A 19,343-nucleotide genomic window follows, 5' to 3' on the forward strand; every position below is an offset into this window, starting at 1 on the left:
TGAAAACACGAGCGTCATGAACCTTGCCTGGCCATCTGACGTTGATGTTTGTAAAATGTCCCCTATGGTCCACCAGTGCTTGCAGCACCATTGAAAAGTAGCCCTTTCAGTTAATGTACTGGCTGGCCTGGTGGTCCGGTCCCAGGATAGGGATGTGAGTTCCATCTATAGCCCCACCGCAGTTTGGGAATCCCATCGCGGCGAAGCCATCTATGATGACCTGAGCGTTTCCCAGGGTCACTACCTTTGAGAGCAGTACCTCAACGATTGCGTTGACTACTTGCATCACAACAACCCCCACGGTAGATTTGCCCATGCCAAAGTGGTTCGCGACTGACCGGTAGCTGTCTGGCGTTGCAAGCTTCCAGAGGGCTATGGCTACTCGCTTCTGGACAGTCAGGGCTGCTCGCATCTGGGTGTCATTGCGCTTCAGGGCAGGGGACAGCAACTCACAAAGTTCCATGAAAGTCCCCTTCCGCATGCGAAAGTTTCGCAGCCACTGTGATTCATCCCAGACCTGCAGCACTATGCGGTCCCACCAGTCCGTGCTTGTTTCCCGGGCCCAGAATCGCCGTTCCACAACATCCATGACCCACTGCCACCATGATGTCCTCGGCGCTGGGTACCATGCTTTCTGACAGGTCTGTGCCACTCTCAGACTTCAGGTCCTCACAGCGCTGCCGTAGCCTCCTAGCCCGATTTCTCAGCATCTGCCTCTGGGAAAGGTGGATGATAAGCTGCGAGGTGTTGACAACGGCCACAACTGCAGCGATGGTAGCAGCGGGCTCCATGCTCGCAGTGCTGTGTCGTCCGCGCTGTCACTGACCAGAAAAGTGCGCGAACTGATTTCCCGCCGGCGCTTTCAGGGACGGAGGGCGGTAGTGACGGACGGATGACGACAGTTACCCAAAAACACCCTCGACACATTTTTTTAACCCAGAAGGCATTGGCGGCTCGACCCAGAATTCCAGTGGGCAGCGGGGACTGCGGGAACTGTGGGATAGCTGCCCACAGTGCACCGCTTCCAATGTCGATGCTTTCCCCGTTAGTGTGGGCTCACAAAGTCGAATTACCGTCCTTAGTGTGGACACACACGTTCGACTTTGCAATATCGATTCCACATATTCGATTTAAGTAAAATCGAACTACTCTCGTAGTGTAGACATACCCTCAGACTCCCAAACCTCTCCATTTAAATCCATACCAAACACCCTGCTTGCACAAGGCCTTCAAACAATAACCATGCCCATTTAAGCACCATATTGCCACTCCTGTCTCCAGACTAAGATACCACCCCATTCTCCAAGACCCTTGGTACACTGTTATCTGGCATTTATCTTTAAAATTGTAAACTCCCAAGAGCAGGGACCATGACTTCATCTGGGTCAGTATTTAACCAATAAATACCTTATGAACCTAGGAATTGACGGACACATCAGATCTGTGGTCTGTCTAATCTAGTATCCTGTCTGACAGCAAGCAGTTCTAGATGCTTCAGAGGGAGATGTGAGAACCCCACAAGTAGGTAGATGTTGGATAATCTACCCTCTAAATCCCTGAAGCAGGAGGTTAGATCACGATTGTTCATAATGATGCCCACACAGGTTTAGTGGACAATGGCCTCACATCAGAACCTTTGAGCAGTCATTAAAAACAATCAATGAATCATCCTCCACTCTCGGTAAGTCCTGAGCAAACCAACAGGAGTAATTTACACTTTGTTTCCTACTCTTTGGAGTTAGACATCCAGCCCCTGCATTTGCTACCCCTCTGCCTCCATACTATAGCTCCCCAGTCCATCCAACTTTCCCAGCACGTAGGAAGGATATTGTTTCACATTGTGTGTGTTAATTAGGAACATTTTGGGGCAGCCTTTCTTCTATGGCCTTATGCTAACAGGACACAGAAAGCCATGCTGCAGACTGACAATGAAAACTCCTTAGCTTTTTTAGCTCTCACTGTGAGCTTTATCACCTCACTGTGCCTGCATCAGACAAGCAAGGAAAATAAGAGTCCTTCGTCTGTGCCTTATAGGCAGGGCCCAGCATTGTTGCTCATACAGCAATTCACTAGCAGTTCAGAGAATTTTGTAAGGAAAGAGGTAGGAACCAAGAAGTGGGTTTAGAGCAAGAGTAGCAATAAAGGCAAATCAAGTGAACAATTAAGCTAGTCATTGCAAAGCATGACTCATGTCAGAGCATAACATGCATGTTGAGAAATGCACTAAGTCTAAGAATATATATTGGTTGGGAAGGGAAGGAAAATGCTAATTATAAGTTTGATCTCTTACCTTGCTTGGCTTTTAATATAAAGACCTTTGCCTTGCAAGCTCAATAATGATCCCACCTTGCCCAAGTGATATTTAAACAAAGTTCTACTGCAATCCTATAATAGACACAAAGGTTCAAATGCCTAGGACAAGCTGAAGGCACTTCAAGGCCTTCAAAGCATCAACTTTCTTAAAAATAGGAGGAGGATCCACTTCAGAGGACTTGATTTTCATGAGATGCATGACTAACCAAGAAAGGAAATTTGAGGCAGCAGCATGGAAGAAAGGATGGGACATCAGTCCTGCTCTCATATTCTAGTGATGTAGGATGTGGAAAACAAGTTAAAAAAATGCAACATGCTAATTATGCATCATTTCCTTTAGTATCTCTGACTACCAACTTCCTCTTCCACACTGTTCTTCAACTGTACACATACAGAATAAATATACCAAATAGAAAGGTATGTTAATGGATACATTTCTAAAAATCTCTACATTTCTAAACAATGTCTGGTCTGACAAGATCTCTACTTTTGCAGTGTGCTCTCTGGTAAACACATACTCAATAAAAATGGAATTAAAGTTATAAATAGGTAAGGTTCAGATCTAGGACTTATAAATAGTGAAAGAAGATGGATCAGCTTTTCTTATATGGGTCATTACAGTTTTACTACACAAATACTGTAAATCAAGCACTGGTATGTTCCAGTGTTCACGCCAAGTCAACAATTTTATAACCTATATTGTGGCCCTAGTCTTTTGTGAAGGATGCTGTGGGGCAGTTGTATCATGTTACCTTATTGCATTAATTGGATGCAAGTGCTCTGACTTGAAGAAAGAAGGTTATTTCTGGTTTTACAGTGATCTTATATGATCTGATTGACTTATTTGTTTAGCAATGTAGCTGTTATGTATACAATACAATGTAAACCCAATTTTATAGAAGTCTTGGGAGACATCCAAACCTTTATAAAAAAATGAAGTGTTTGCATAATCAGGGTACCGCAGCTACAGCCTAAAGAACTGGCTAGCTAATCAGAAGTTGGCTGACTGGCCACCAAGGAGTTTAGAAATAAACTTTGCTATTGCGGATCTTAGGCAGTTTTCAGAAGCTTTGATCTGTGACATGAAGGACATAGTACTACTTCGGTAACCAAAGACTAAGAGACTGAAGTCAATGGGAGACGCAGGTGCCGAAACAGGTGATTGATAATGCCTCAGATTGGGTGTCCAAAATTGCAGACACCCCAAATCAGTTGCCATTTTGAAAATCTTGGCCTTAAGTGCCTTGTATGCCTCAGTTTCCCCATCTGTAAAACAGGAACAACAACAGCAACCCTTATTTATCCCCTGGGATGGGATGAGAGTGGAAGGGAGGTTTAATCATTGTTTGAAAAGCATTTTGATACTGTTAGGTGACAGGCACTATGAGTGTGAAGCCCTCTGTGGTTATCTATTATGCTAAAGAAGGGGTAGGCAACCTATGGCACGCATGCCAAAGGCAGCATGTGAGCTGATTTTCAGTGGCACTCACGCTGCCCGGGTCCTGGCCACTGGTCTGGTAGGCTCTGCATTTTAATTTAATTTTAAATGAAGCTTCTTAAAAACATTTTAAAAACCTTATTTACTTTACATACAACAATAGGTTAGTTATATATTATAGACTTATAGAAAGAGACCTTCTAAAAACGTTAAAATGTATTACTGGCATGCGAAACCTTAAATTAGAGTGAATAAATGAAGACTTGGCACACCACTTCTGAAAGGTTGCCGACCCCTGTGCTAAAGAATGCACTATTTTTCCTTCAAAGAAAGGACTGAATTGCTCTTGAAAGAGCATTTGCTAAATATAATAAGTTCATAGGAGTAGCAGTTCAAGATGGAAGAGACCCATTAGGCCACTGAGCCCACACCTAACACCTTAAAAACAAGATACACAGCAGCCCCCAAAATGTAACATCTCAGATTTTGATAAGTTAAATGAGCTAGGGTTAGTAACAAGGGCCAGAAACTCAAGCTTAGTCAAACAGGTGCATGCTTGGCTTTTCAGAGCATAGTCAAATAGCCAAGGAGCTTCCTACATTCAAGGTTTTAACTGAAAACCATGGGCGTAGATTGGGGTGTGTGTGTGTGTGTGTGGGGGAGAACAGGAAGGAGTATGGTTGACCCCCAAACTGCAAGCCTTGGACAGGCATGTAAATTGCCCCACCCCCCCCGCCCTGACTGGAGCTGCTGCCGCGCACTCCCCTCCCCCAAATATAGAAGTCAAACTATGCCAATGCACTTACTCCTAATGTGGGCTTTGATTGACACCAGTAAAATTCTGCACAGAGTAAGTGCACCATATGCAATGAAGATCCAAGGAGCCAATTGGAGATGAGACCTTTGTCCTATACACAAAGGATTCACTTCAGCATCCACTGGACTACATCTGCCTTGGAGGTGGAAAACCGCAGGTGCTTAGCAGAGCACAGCAATGCTATGCAATAATTTTAGGACAGGAAGTTAAGAAAATTTGAATTTCTATCACCTTCCAGTTTACACAGAATGATTTCTTCACTGCCCCCAAAATGACACGTTTGACAGTGCAACATATTCCACAGCAAGTATCTGTGGCACATCATTAGTCCAACTGGAAGGGCACTAACTTAAATGGTGACTAATACAAACACTAGATGAAACAAAGATCAGATTACTAACTGCACTAGCATTCTTTCCTCTTCTTCCAGAGTGGGGCAATTTCTAATCAGTGACATATATTTTAGTAATTTACTAAATGGAGGCACACAAATCAGTTTAGGATCATGCTCTCTGGTTAAGGCTTGTGGTGACTTAAACACTCTGTATCCCTGCCTTATATCACACAGCTCAGAAGAACAAATGAGCTGTGTGATCTCTCTAGCATGCAGGGTAAACTCACAACATCTGGCTAAGCAATGAGATATGCTCCCATCAGAACCTCATCATGCAAAGAGCTTGCAATTAATCCAATCTGTTTTACCTCAAAACTGCCATAGCTCAGTCCCACTGTTATAGTCCTTGTTTTGTTTGTTTTCTTTTCATAGTCGGTATTTAGTTTCTTCATAAAATAGAGTAAGCGAGGGAGGGCTCTTTTTTGGGAGGGGAAAAATCAGTGTCAGATGGCAAGAAAGCAGATATGTAGGAATGCAGGAGGACAAGAATAAATAAAATTACACGCAAAACGGTGTTAAAAGAACATTATTTAAGGTTGCAAAGTCAAGCACTGGCATAATTGTGATTACCCATTCATCTTTAATCTGGCTCCAAACAAAACTCAACACCCCAAAATAAAAAGTCAGCTAAGTCCAACACAATGCTCTGCTGTTGGCAAGCCACTCCCAGCCCTACCTGACTGGAGTCTTGTTCCCATGGTGTCTCAAGCTCTTCCCCTTCTTCAGCCTGCAGGTGCCTTCTAGCACTTTCCTGCTGTTTCCTGTTCCTTTCTGTCCCTTTACAGAAGCCAGGTGCCCTCTATCAGCCCCATCATGAGGCTATTAATGAGGCAGACCAGCTCCCTCTTAGAGGGCCCAGTCTAGGGTTGGGCATTTGACTGGTCAATTGACCAGTCAGCTATTTTAAGGCACTAATTTATTAGAAGAGTAACAAAAAAGAATAAGACTTTATGGTCTCCAACAGACTTAGCCTCAGATAGATACTTATGCCTAATTACAAAAAAACAAGTTACCCGAGTGGTTCTTTTCTTAAAAAAAAAAAAAAAAAAAAATTAGCATGAGAATCAAAAATGCAGGACACTGCCTACCATCAGGGCATTCTTGCTGGAATATTTGACTGAGGTCAAACAGGAAGTCAATTGACACTGTTTGACCCATTAATTGACCAGCTTGCCAAGCCTAGCCCAGTCCACCTTGTGACAGGAGCTAACAAAATGTGGTATCATCGAGATGCTGTTCATTACACTTGCATCTCCTTTTCCTCACCTTTTCCTAGCATTTTGTCTTTTTAGATTATAAGCTCTTTGGAGCAGGGACTGTCCGTTCCTATACAACCGTACAGCACCAAGCACATTTTTGGCACTTCCACAATGTTAGTAGCAATACTGAAGAGTATTATTTATTTACTGTATTATCACATCACCTAGGACTCCAAATAATGGACCAGGACCCGGTTGCACTAGGTGCTGTACAAACACTGAAGAAAAAGAGACAGGCCTTCTCCCAAAGAGCTCACAATGTGCATATATGGTAAGAGATGACAGATGGATACCGACAGATGGGGGAGTACAAGGAGAACATGACAATAATACTGAAGAGTTTTGTGATTAAGGTACTGCAGTGGATTATCTGTCTATTGATCTTAGGGACTTCTATGGCCCCCATCACAGTAGTATTTGAGCGCTGTACAATCTTTAACGTATCCTCACAACATTCCAGGGAAGTACTATTATCCCACTTTTACAGAGGGGGAACTGAGACATAGAAAGGCTAAGTGACTTGTCCAAGGTCACAGAAGTAGACAAATTCAACCCAGCTCTCCTGTGTTCCATGTGTTGCACCGACTTCTTGTGCAACCTTGGATAAGTCACTTATCTCTATTCCTCAGATCCCTCTCTATAAAAGGGGAATAATAATGTTGTTTCTATTTAGATTGTGGGTAGGGACTGTGTTACGTGTTTGTATGGTGCTCAGCACAATGGTGCCCTGATCTCAGTGGAAGCTGTAGAGGTTACTATAATACTAGTGATAATATGGCATCTTCACCTCACCTGTATCTCCCCCTTTATTGCACAGTGTAAGAGAGCAGAAGCTCTTCAATCAGGTGGAGAAAAAACTGACCAAACTCTAATGTCCTATGTTGCCAAGTAGACGCCCATGGAATTTGTGTTTGCAGGAGTAGAGGCATGCCTACATTGGGGCTGGAAGGGATAAATTCTAGCTTGAGGAGACATACTTTTGCTAGGTCTAATTGAGCTAGCACACTAAAAATAGAAGTTTAGCTACAGTGGCACAAACCAGCAGGAAGGGCTAGCTGCCCCAAATGAGTACCTAGGGTCTGATGATATACTCAGGAGGGGTAACCCCTCCCACTGCTTGCACATCCATGACTACACTTCTATTTCTAGAGTGCTAACTTGATCAGTACTAGCACAAGTATGTCTCCTTGAACTGGAGTTACACCTCCCAGCTCCAGTATAGACATATCCCAGTACTGCCTAGAAGCATGCAGTGAAGGGGGATCGATGGTGCAAGGCATGGTCCCATGGCAATGCATATAATTTATGAGACAATTTGCCATGTAAAAAGGTAATTACTTGAAAATGCCAACTACTGTAATTCCTATTCAATAGCTTCTGAATATCCTCAGAGAGGGCACAAATGCCAGCAGGGAAGCCTATGGCAGGCCTGTAGAGGAGATAGCCATACAGTTGGCATTTGAAATTATACACAGATCTATGGGTTTAGCACATAAATTTCCCTATAGATCATCCACTTCCAATTCTGCATCACCACTTGCTGAAGGAGCAGGGACTAGGGTCTGGCCTAAAGCTTCTATTCTGAAAATGCTGCATTGTTAACATAAGAGGAATGAAATAGGATTAGCCACGGGTTCTTACGAGGATAGTTTGATGGTTCAAGGCTTATCTTCATTCTGTGAAACATTTCATATTCTAAATATGGCCAATTCTCGCTACTGTATCACAAGTCTTGTGATATTTAGTGGTTCCCCCCCCCCCTTCCTAAAATCCCAGTTCCTGGAGTCACGATATGCAAGAATTTCAGCTTAAATTTTTTATATAAGGGTTCTAGCTTTCATGGCTGTGGAGGAAAACTTTCAAGAGTGTCCCCTAAAGGTTAAACAAGCAGAAGGAAATAGAAAGAACGAACGAACTTAAAATGTATTGTGTTTAAAATGTCATGATTTTCAGAGGCTTGACTTATGATTTTTGGACTTTTGGTGTTGACAATACTGTGGTCTTATTCCAGAATCTAGCGTAGGAGAGTTCTCACTACAAAACATGACACACAAAACAAAAACCTCTGGCAATGTTTTGCTGACACTGGCCATCTTGTCTTGTGGAGAGACTGAGGGATGAACCAGCAAGGAATTATTCCCAGCTACTAGCCTTCCACCCTGAGATAGAGAGAAAAAAGTCTCTCTGTCTCCAAGTCAAGACTGAGGTCACTGAGAGGACATTAAGAGAAAGCAAGTTCATATTGCTGCAGCCAGCACTATAGCTGGCCAGCAGATCAGAGAGGGCGGCTTCCTCCATCCCAAGCCCTGATAATTTAAGAAGATTAGGGGTCAGATCATATCCTGAGGACATTACTCAGTAATGGTTGAGTAGCTTTTCCTTTAAACTGAGGGACTCTTCAAAGTCCCAAGGACCTCAGAAATTTTCTTATGTTTTATCAGATTCCCCCTGACACCCACTCAGGCTAAATTAGGACTTAAAGCACAGCCTGGAGTGCAGGGTGGAAGGCAAGCAGCACTAACCCAGGATCAGAATTGGGAGCCACTGCACCTCAGAGACACGATTCCCTTCTTGCATTCCCTTGGCTGCTGGGAGTTCCAACGTACTGCTGGCCTACACTACGCAACCCATGCTGCCTCAGCTAACTACTCTGACCAGTCCGTAAGAAATGGGTGGAGACAAGGCTCAGCTCATTTCCTGACCCCTTGCTCCATTGAGGAAGTAAGCAGGTGAATAGCTATCCTTACTCCTAGAAGGGCAGACAAAGACCCAGTAGTCTGTATAAAGGGTAAAGGGAGTTTCTTCCTCCCTCACATGGACAATTAGTCCAAGTCAAACCTAGCCCTCGGAGTTTCCAATATGGTAACTTTCATCTTGGGAGGGGAGAAAACTCTCCTCGCCTGTTCTCCCTGAGCAGCTCAGTTGGACACCGAGTATCAAGTTCATTTCAGGTTCAATATTCACTTCAGCTTTTGAAACCATGTTCTCTGCACACAGAACCCCAATGTATTTATAGCCAAATGGTTGTACTATTCCTCTGGGCCTCCCATTGATTTTATTGGGAATTGAAAATCCCAGTCAGTCTTTCTGTGCCTCAGTTCCCTATCTGTAAAATGGGGATAAATGCTTCCCTTCCTCAGGGGACTATTGAGAGAATGAATACATTAAAATTACATTTAAATAAATTAAAGTGCTCAAATATTATGGTAATTGGAGCATAGGTAGTGATAGTACGTAGGTAGAGATTCATTTTTGAAAGCGTTCTGTAGACATTATCCAATCAAGTCTCATCATACTCCTGTGAGTTAATTATAGCAGAAATCCAACTAGCCAAACATTTGGGCATCCCCAGAAGTGTAGGTGGAGTACTACGCCCACTTTACATGTGGAGAAACTGAGGCACAGTGGAGCTAAGCAATTTCCCCAAAGATTAGAACTCAGCAGTTTGACTCTAAGCCACACCTGCCAAACCAAGAGACCTCGTTATCTGGCTTTTTACATACATTGTTGGAGAAAATAAGAAGAATGTAAGTATTGTTTCTTTTTAAAAAGGATTCGGTACAATAGTGTTTGAATCAGCGGTCTTAGATTCCAAAGCCTAGGACAGAGACAAGGAGGACAACACAATGTGAACAGAGTTGTTCAAGCAGCTACAGATTATTTATGCACCACATTTCCAGAATCTATCATGTAGAAACACATGCAGTGCTTATAAAATATTAAACAGTTGACATTTTTTCCACTCTGTGAGCTAGGTCTGATATTTCCTGTCTAACATGCATTTGGAAGCGTATTCATATCGTAGGCTTGTCTACAGTCACGTTGCACTCAGTTACTTATTAGGTTTAAAAAAACAAAACAAAACATAACCTGATTTAATTAAACCAGGGCAAACCCCCATTTGGGCACATTTGTATCGGGAAACTTTGCCTATAGTGGTTTAGCTTGCTCCTGTAATGGCTGATCCAGCCCTCCTGAGTTTTGCATCTCAGGTTCTAACTGTTCCAGACCAATATAAACCAGGTTTAAAATTGATTTAGGAATGTCCACATTCACAGTTGCACTGATTTAAAACAGATGTGACTTCCTGTACTGACCAACCCTGTGAGAGAATCTCCTTTTGAGAGACTCCCTCTAGACTGATATCTGTCTTATAAAAAAAAGTGCAGCTAACAAAGGGGTTCCACATCAAACTTTTATTACTGGTACATGGCTGCCTAGCTCCCCTTGGTTTGAGCCCTCTCCCTACCAAACCTAGTTTCTGTTCTGAGATCACTGCCAACATGCCAACCAATTGTGCATTGTCATCTTTTTGGAGCTTATGCTATCGGGAATCCCAGTCTCACAAGATTTGGAAAGCTGCAGGATGTCATTAGCATTATAATCTGCCATCAGGGTCTAATCCATATTGCACCAAATGAGCCTGATTATTCAGGTGCACCACAGCTGTTGGATTAGAGATGAACAGGAGGCTACTGGAGACAATGCACTGAACCTCAGAACACAGGCTGGGCATGAAAATTGTTATTAGTATAGGAAGTTTGAGGATGTTTCTGATGATAAGGGATGCAGAGGTTGCTGGCTGGTACTTCGGAAAGGCTGGAAACCATTGTGCTAATATGCATATTTTTCTTGGTCATTCCATTAGACACCCAAATCAATTCCATCTTGTTTTGGAAAAGCATATTACTCCAATAGGTTACACAGCAGTAAATACACAAGACTAAATGCTTCTGTGAGTCTACAGTGAAAAAGATGCTTTTGGAATGTTTTTCTACATGAAATATTGTGTCCTCTATGACCTTAGTTCAACCCCATACCTACTGTGCAGTGAATCTAGGCTTAGTCACCTCTGCTCCATTTAACTTTCCATTGATCCCAAGCCAGTAGCCTGTTGCAACATACCAAGGTACAATCCAGACTAATGAGCACCTGCCCTCTAACCTGGAGTGCCCTTTACAATGCCTTGCTGCTATAGCCTCCAGCCTGGACTGCTCACAAACAGCTTCCAGCATGCAACTCACTCCCAGCTAGGTCTCTGTGTGTGCTGCAGTCAGCCAGCTGCATCTTGGATCTCACCAACCTTGGTTATACTGCAGGGTAACCCCAACACATTCCCATTCCTAGATTTCCCCTGCAGGAGTGCATGTCCTGTACAGCCCAGCCCTCTCCTGGACAATACAAATTTATACAAAGCCCATTTTTGAAAATAAAAATAAAATGCACAGAATTTGCCACTCCAAATGGAGTTTCCCCAAACACTTCAGTTTAAACACATTGGATTAGATAAAACAAAGAAACAAGTTTGTTAACAAAGAGATTTTAAGTGAGTACAAGTAATGAGGCATAAAAGTCAGAAATGGTTACAAGAAGATATACCGATAGTTTAAATTAGGCACCAGTAGCATTTTAACTGTATCAGATTCTAGCAAAGTTTCTCACCACATGCTTTCAGCAGTCTTACTAACCAGACTTCTTAGGTCAGGATCCCTGGTCCCAGAGTTCAATGAATTTTTCCTTTATAGCTTCTGGTGCCATGAATCCAATGGGCAGGGAGAGAGAGGGGGTCCCTTGGGTTGTTTGTCCCTCCTTTTTATAGTATGTGCCCCTCTTCTTGAAAAACATTTTGCCTCCTGAATCTCAGATGGAAGTCTATGTGGAAGGATGTTCCCTGCTGCTTTTGCCTTACTTATTTGACCATCCTTTGTTTCCCTTCTTGTTTGAAGACTCCATTTACTGTTTAAATGCAAATTAAGTAGAGTACACATTCCTTTGTTTGAGACAGACTGGTTTGCCAACCTCAGTTTGGAACATGTGTTGAGAACACCATACAGTGGAATCTTATAACTTCACACACAATGTTGCCACATACATTTTACCAGGATAAAAATGATCAGCAAATTACAAGTTTTCAAAGGATACCTCACGGTATACTTTGTACAAAGATTACTACAATAGCGTGTGGGATGTGGACACTGGTACATTCTGTTACACCTCTAACTTTTTCTGTGAAGATCTAGTTAGTATCTTTTGAATGTTTTCTCTCCCCATATAAGCAATGGCTTTCAGTGACATTTTCTTTGGCTAGCACTCCAGGATCGGGGGAAGTGTCCTCTAATTACTATGGGTGCGATGGCTTCTCCCTTATCTAATGTCACTGGGAAATAAACTAGCCTCTGGAGCAAAAAGACTAGAGCATCTCATTTGTGGAACCTCAGTTTACTTAATCTTTGTGATCTTGTGGGTTACAGCTCATGCAGAGGGAGACTGCATGTGCATGTCCATGCATGAAACAGCTACCTCTATAAACCAATGTCTTACATGCATATAGCACCTTTCATCCCACAGCATTTTACATAAATCCTAACACCAGAACCAAATTTCACCTATTCCTGGAATAGGCAGCCACCAACCAGCCACCGTCAAGCATCCAGCACAACATGGCAGGAAGGAGCCATTTTGGCCAAGGACACCTGGGTAAACTACTACCCATAATATAAGTACCTTAAGAGCATTAAAGTCCAGACCGTACCACAGTTAGGTATTTCATACCAACGACGCTCCAACATAACCTCAGTACCGAAAATGCCTATCAAGTACCTGGGTGATACAGGAAACCCCAACTCTATTGGCATTGTCTCACACACCCATTAAAGCTACAGTATGTTAAAACCTATAAACCTGTGCTTCGACTCCATGGCAATTATGGGCCTGATCAAATGCCCCTTTAAGTCAAAGGAAAGACTCCCACTGAATTCAGTGACTGGGCTTTGAATCTGACTCTAGATTCCTTACAGATGAACAAGTACATAAATTTGCATACATCAAAATTCTGCCTTTGTGTCACCTTGCAGAAAAACACAAAACCCCTCCTAAAAACAACCCCCCCAATCTTTTCCCTCTCCTCTGAGACAGTCTTCAAGATTTCACCTCCATCTGATGCCTCATGCCAACAATAATAAAATGTCCATATAAATGAAAGATTTTGAATAGACACCTGCATAATGAAGAAAAGCAAGATACATAAGCATGTTTGAGAGGTAGTGTGATCCAGTGGGTAGACAGGGCACTGGATGGAGAATCAGGACACACAAGTTGTGTTCCTGGTCCTGCCTGTGACCTTGGGCAAATCACTTCATTTCTCTGTACCTCTGTTTCCCCTCACACCATTTGTCTGTCTTGTATATTTAGATACAAGTCTAATTCAAAGCCCACTGATGACAATGAAAGGACTCTGATTAGCATTAATGGGTTTTGAATCTGGCCCTTAAAGAGTGGACTGAATTCAGCTTTGGTGTAAGCATGGATAACTCCCACTTAAGTCAACTGTAATTGTGTGAGGGCTGAAATTGGCTAGCTCTCTTTATTTTAATGAGCTGTGGGCATAAAATAGAAAGGTACTTTGTTATGCAGTTTCCCTTCTACAGTTTTATTAACTATGACAAGCAAGTCAAAGTGCATTCAGCTTATTGTTTTAAATACCAAGTGGCAACATCCACATCTCTACTCCAACAGGGGTTCCACCTCGGGTTTGAGTTTTGGCCAAGCTAGCTCACAGGGTATGAGTAGGATTTCTAAAAAGCCTTTTAAAGCCACTAGAGAATGGGAGCCAAAACAGCAGTGAATATTTATTGCCTTTTGGCCCAACTTGTTATACAATTAATTTGATCCAGAAATTGAGTATTTACAGGGTAATTTGCAATCCGTAAACTGTTAAGCACAAAATGGCACTCTTAAGTCATTAAACACAATTCACTTTCATTACAAGCACAGTTGGAATCCTGGGATTTCTTTGTGTGTGTGCATGAGCTAGGAAAAAATGGTTGTTGTCACAAAGATAACTTCTATAGAAGTTAATGGAGACTAATACCAAGTATAAGTGATCAAAATGATGTTTGAGCAACACCTCCACCCACAAAATGCTCCTTCCTAACAAGAATCTGGTATAACAAACTAAGCTCATTAATGCACACAGGAATTCACCTTTAAAAAGTGTAACTTCGGGAGCACAAAATAGCTAATGTGATCACAGTCAAAAAGCAATTAGGTTTCATCAAGACTGAAATAATGGTATTTTTCTTCATGCAAGATAAATTGTTAGTTAAGGGATTATATCATTGTTTCACATGGCCTCTGATTTTAATAAGCAAAGCACACAGATTCGAAGAAACACAGTAGTGGCTGCTTTTCGGTATGTTTAAATTATCACAAATAGTAATTTCTAAATCCATGTCTGAAAAAGTACACACTCTTAACTCTTCTGTTGCAGGATTTCAGAACAGCAAATTCTATTTCTCCCTTCTCTCATGCAAACATACATAAAAGGCAAAGCAATATTTTTCCTAAACATCAAGGGCCAAAGAGTTAGACTGACATCAGGTGAAGTCCTTGCAGCTATGTCGATTTACATCAGCTGAGGATCTGGCCCAGATTCCTACTGGTAGACTCCCACTAGTGTTTTCTGGAAATGTCTGAGATAATAGGTATCCTCATTTGTGTGTACAAGTCTTTTGTACATATTGGGTAACTGCATATACAAACAGCCAGTTAGACGTCAATTAATCATGAAATCACATGCACCAACTGCTGTGTGCACAATCTAAGGGCAAGATCCAGGAGCTCCCTAGGACTCATTTAGAGCAGAAACTTAAAACATGATACTCACCCTCACCAATTCTCTAGCAAACACCACTTGTAGAAATTCTACTTATAGGTGAGGGGATAAACCCATGCAGAACAAACTAAAACAACAACCGTTTTTATGACACTCAGACAATTTTTCTAAATTTGCTGCCTGATTTAGAAATGATTTAGTCTGGGAATGCTCTCTTAACAACTTGTATTCCTCTGAAATACCAATGGAGTTTGGATGAAGTTTCTCATTCCGTGATAGGAAAGAGTGGATATGGATTGTCTTTATTTCCCTCTTGCTGTTTTGTGGCAGGGATTATTTGAATGAACCTATAATAAGACCATTCAATACAATTTCAAATTATTATCATCCCCCAAACCCTATGTTCATTAAAAAAAGGCAGTTAAGTTACCAAGGTATTTACTTTTCATCATTTACAGAACCCAAGCACTTAAACAGAAGTGTCTGGATTCTGGTTTTACCTTATATTTGTTTTACAAAGATGTTACTTCATTAATTTCAGAGACATTATTCCCAATTTACACTTCTGGAAGTGAGATCAGAATCCAGCTATTACAAATTCACAATCCCCCTTGTTGCAAGACCTGGCATTGCAGTGCTCTACCGCAGTTTCCCACTCCTCAGACTCTTGAACAGGAATTTCCCAAACTCCCTGTTTCAATAGCACCCTTCTTCAGGCTCCTTTATTAAGACAAAGATAAGTCTTCAAAGTCCAAAGATTAAGTCCTCAGAGTCCAAACCTGACAACGTACAACAGATCACAAATCATAACCAGAGGCTCTTCCACATTCACCTGGGTTCCTCTTCCAAGCTAACCTGCAACAGTGTTCTAAAACCATGTCCTTCCTAAAAGCAAGGAAAACAAATTTGGCTCCTTTCCTGGGCACCCTTTTTATATGCTCTTTACCCTGTTCTTGGGCTGTGCAGAAAGTCTTTTAGCTGAGCACTCAGGGACTACTACAAGAGATTATCCTCTTCTGCAGCTTCTCTCCCCCAGTTTCCCCTTCCCTGCAGCCGTTTATAAGGAACATCTGTCCACTTCTCAGCACCATCTAATCAATGAACAAGATTGTCTGGGCCACCCTGTTACACTGGCCCTCTGTTTAATCCATGTAGTATGCAGTATATCACATGCAGAATATGAATGTTCTCTGTTCATGCTCCTGATGCCAGTAGTATTTTAAAAAAGAGAACTACGTGCTATCCTAAGGAGTTATTTATGGAGCCAACATCTTCATTTTAAGTGTAGTGGGGCTACAAAGATTTGCTATGACCTGGACTATTATTTACAAATGTAATTGATTGACCCAGATTTGCATAGGGAGTCCACTGTAAATAGGGATAATGATAAAGGGGGAAAAGGGGGGACTCAGCCTCCCCCCCAAACATCTGTAACTGGGGTGAAATGGGAGGGGGTGGGGCAGTGAACATGATGTACCAGCACCCCAAATTTCTTTCAATGGAAATGACTGCAAATTAAACTAATTCTAGGAAATTAATGAAAAACAAAAGACTTTTCCTTAGTGTTAGCAACTGCTATCTTCAGGTTCCATTGAAGTACTCCAGTGTAGGTTTCCCCTTGCCTACCAGCTTCTTTCCAGACCTTTTCTAAGATGGATTTGATCTGGCATGGTTTAGTTAACCAGATCCAAATAGTACAATTGGTGCAATCTTCTTGGCAGTATCACCCCTTGTGATTGTATTGCAAGTCTCACAATATTTAGTGGATTGATTTCTTTTAAGCTCCAGCTCAGGAAACATTTAATTGAGAATATCAGCTATCAATTTTAATCCAAGTTGCTAGCCCCCGTGGTTGCAGAGAAAAGCTTGAAAACCACATGGCTAATAAAGAGAAGCCATTTTTTCCCCATCAAATCTCATGATTTTTAAGCCAACTTCAAGAGTTTTTGGGGCCTGACTAATGACTTTTGAATGCTTAGGAGTGGCAATACTTCGACTGTCAGGAAAGAAATAGCAGCTATCCCTTACACAAAATATTATAATTCTCAACAATAGCAGTTCATGTACAAGGATGTAGTAACACAGGAAACAATTATATATTCTTCAAATAATACTGTAGTGCAAGAATATTATCTGCTTAGGGATCAGAGATAGCTAAAAGGAAACATAAAACCAGGGGTCTGGGTGATAGGCTCAGGGCCGGCTCCAGGCACCAGCTTCTCAAGCAGGTGCTTGGGGCGGCCGTTCCGGACAGGGGCGGCAGTTCCAGGTATTTGGCGGCAATTCGGCGGACGGTCCCTCACTCCGCCTGGGAGTGAAGGAATTGCCGCCGCAGATCGCGATCGCGGCTTTTTTTAGATCGCGATCGCGGCTTTTTGTTTTTTTTTGTTTTTTTGTTTTTTGTTTTGGCTGCTTGGGGCGGCCAAAACCCTGGAGCCGGCCCTGGATAGGCTGTGCAACTTAGAAGTGATTCTTGCTTTTGCATTTAGATAATAGACTGTTGCTGAAGTTTAACAGGATACCACTAACTTGAAGTCTAGTTAATTATTTAAGAGTGGTAAATGTAGTTTCAGCCCCCACATCTGCCCCAGGATTCTTTCTAAGACAGATTACTTCAAGACTCTCAGAAGCATTCTGTAATATTTTACCCTTATATTGTGCTCCATGCATTGACTAAGAATTCATTCCTGTGAGGTAGGTATAATGTTATGGCTATGTTACAGAGAGGTAAACTGAGGAACAGGGAGGTTGATATCACCCAATGCATCAGAAGCAAAACAAGAAATGTATCCTCCATTTAATCAGACAGCCACATTTCCTCCTTGTAGTGAAAAAATAAACCAGAGAGCTTCTTTATTCACTCTATTTCTCCTGATAGCCTAGAAAGAAGTTTGGGTGAGGAATTGGACTCTAGTCTCTTGCTATGGTTCTCTGTGATATCATACAATAAGCACAAATATATTAGACCTAAGTCTCACCTATCTTTACCAGGCCTAGCAATTTTGGGTTAAGATCCTTCATTGTTACTGGCCAGCAATGGCCAAATAATATTAATCTCCACTCCCCCCAGACATCTACAGGAGTTTACACAGAGTAGGGGAAACAATAATATATCAGTATTTTACGCTACTGTAGATAGAGCTTCTGAGAATGGTCTCATGCAGTGTTTGGTTCTTCCGGCTACTCATGCCACACCCAGCAATTGAAAGGAGAGTTTGCTATGCTAATAAGAGGCAAAAGTTTCCCTTTAAAGTAACACATACCCAGAGTAGATTGAGCTGTCATCACCAGCAGCTAGTAGACAGCAAGTTCTATTCATCATCAAGTTCTGCTATATACTCAGTCTATTCACACAAAAACATTTTTAGACCCTTTTGTACAGCTGAATTAATAAAGCCTAGAAATAGTCCTTCCTTAGATGCAGTTGTACTCTTTGCTACTTTCAGCCCCTGATTCAGCAGTCCATTCCTATTCAACAAACAACATGTGCCTAATTTTAGGCACATGCTTAAATCCTGTTGAAGTCAATGTGCTTAAATGTTTTGTTGAATTGGGGCCATATTTTCACCCAACACTTTTCTAGAGGCTTTTAAAAGGTGAAAGCTTGTTCAAAGCATCAGAAAAAGTGATTAATTAAGTGGGTCTTCTATGACCATGTAAATACAGAATTGTAAAATTAATTTTCCTGTAAACCAGATGCTGATTTTGCATTTGAATCACATTACAACCAACTGTTTTTGTGATCCCAACCAAATTCTTGTTGGTGTAACTACAAATTGTCGGTCTAAATAGTTCCTGCAGTTTCAAATACGGCAATCTTCACTCCCTGTCCCGAACTGTTGTGTGACATTTTTGTTACGTTAAATGGCTGCTTTTGCTCTAGTCCAGAGGTGGCTACATGAGGGAAAAGTGATTCTTAATACATAATATATCATTCTATAAAGAACTTTGGGATGTATAATGTTAGATTTTATTGTGTGGCCTTAGTTCACAATATCTATCATCTTATTCAAAGTTTAATACATACTAGTAATAGCAGATTCTGTAAAAAACAGGTATAAGCTCTGAAGCCTCTGTAAATATCTCATGTCATCTGGCAAACCCTTGCTATAACCCAAATAAGTAACTAAATGGGCTATTAATTCATAGAGCAGGGTGTGATACTAAAATGCTCTTAAAATGAGAGTCAATGTGATTGACTGCTTTTCACATTTTAATGAGCATCATTAACTTCTTATGAAGGGTTATATAAACATTTACTCTGAAACCTAGTATGGAAGTTTTGCAATGCATCTGCCCAGTCTTAAATGCTTTGCTCAGAAATAGTGAATTAAAAGTGATCAACATGCAGCTCAAAAGTAATTACAAAATGAATCTCAGTACCATAACTGAGTATTGTAAAGCATTCACCATTCCTAGGTTCTAATTACAACACTTACCGTAAGATGATCCCTTACATTCACTGGAGTTTACTCCACTTTGGGTATTTTCTTCCTTTTTCTGCTTCA

This window comes from Terrapene carolina, unplaced genomic scaffold, assembly GCF_002925995.2.
Source record: "Terrapene carolina triunguis isolate 2854851 unplaced genomic scaffold, T_m_triunguis-2.0 Scaffold147, whole genome shotgun sequence".
In the NCBI taxonomy this organism is placed as follows: Eukaryota; Metazoa; Chordata; order Testudines; family Emydidae; genus Terrapene; species Terrapene triunguis.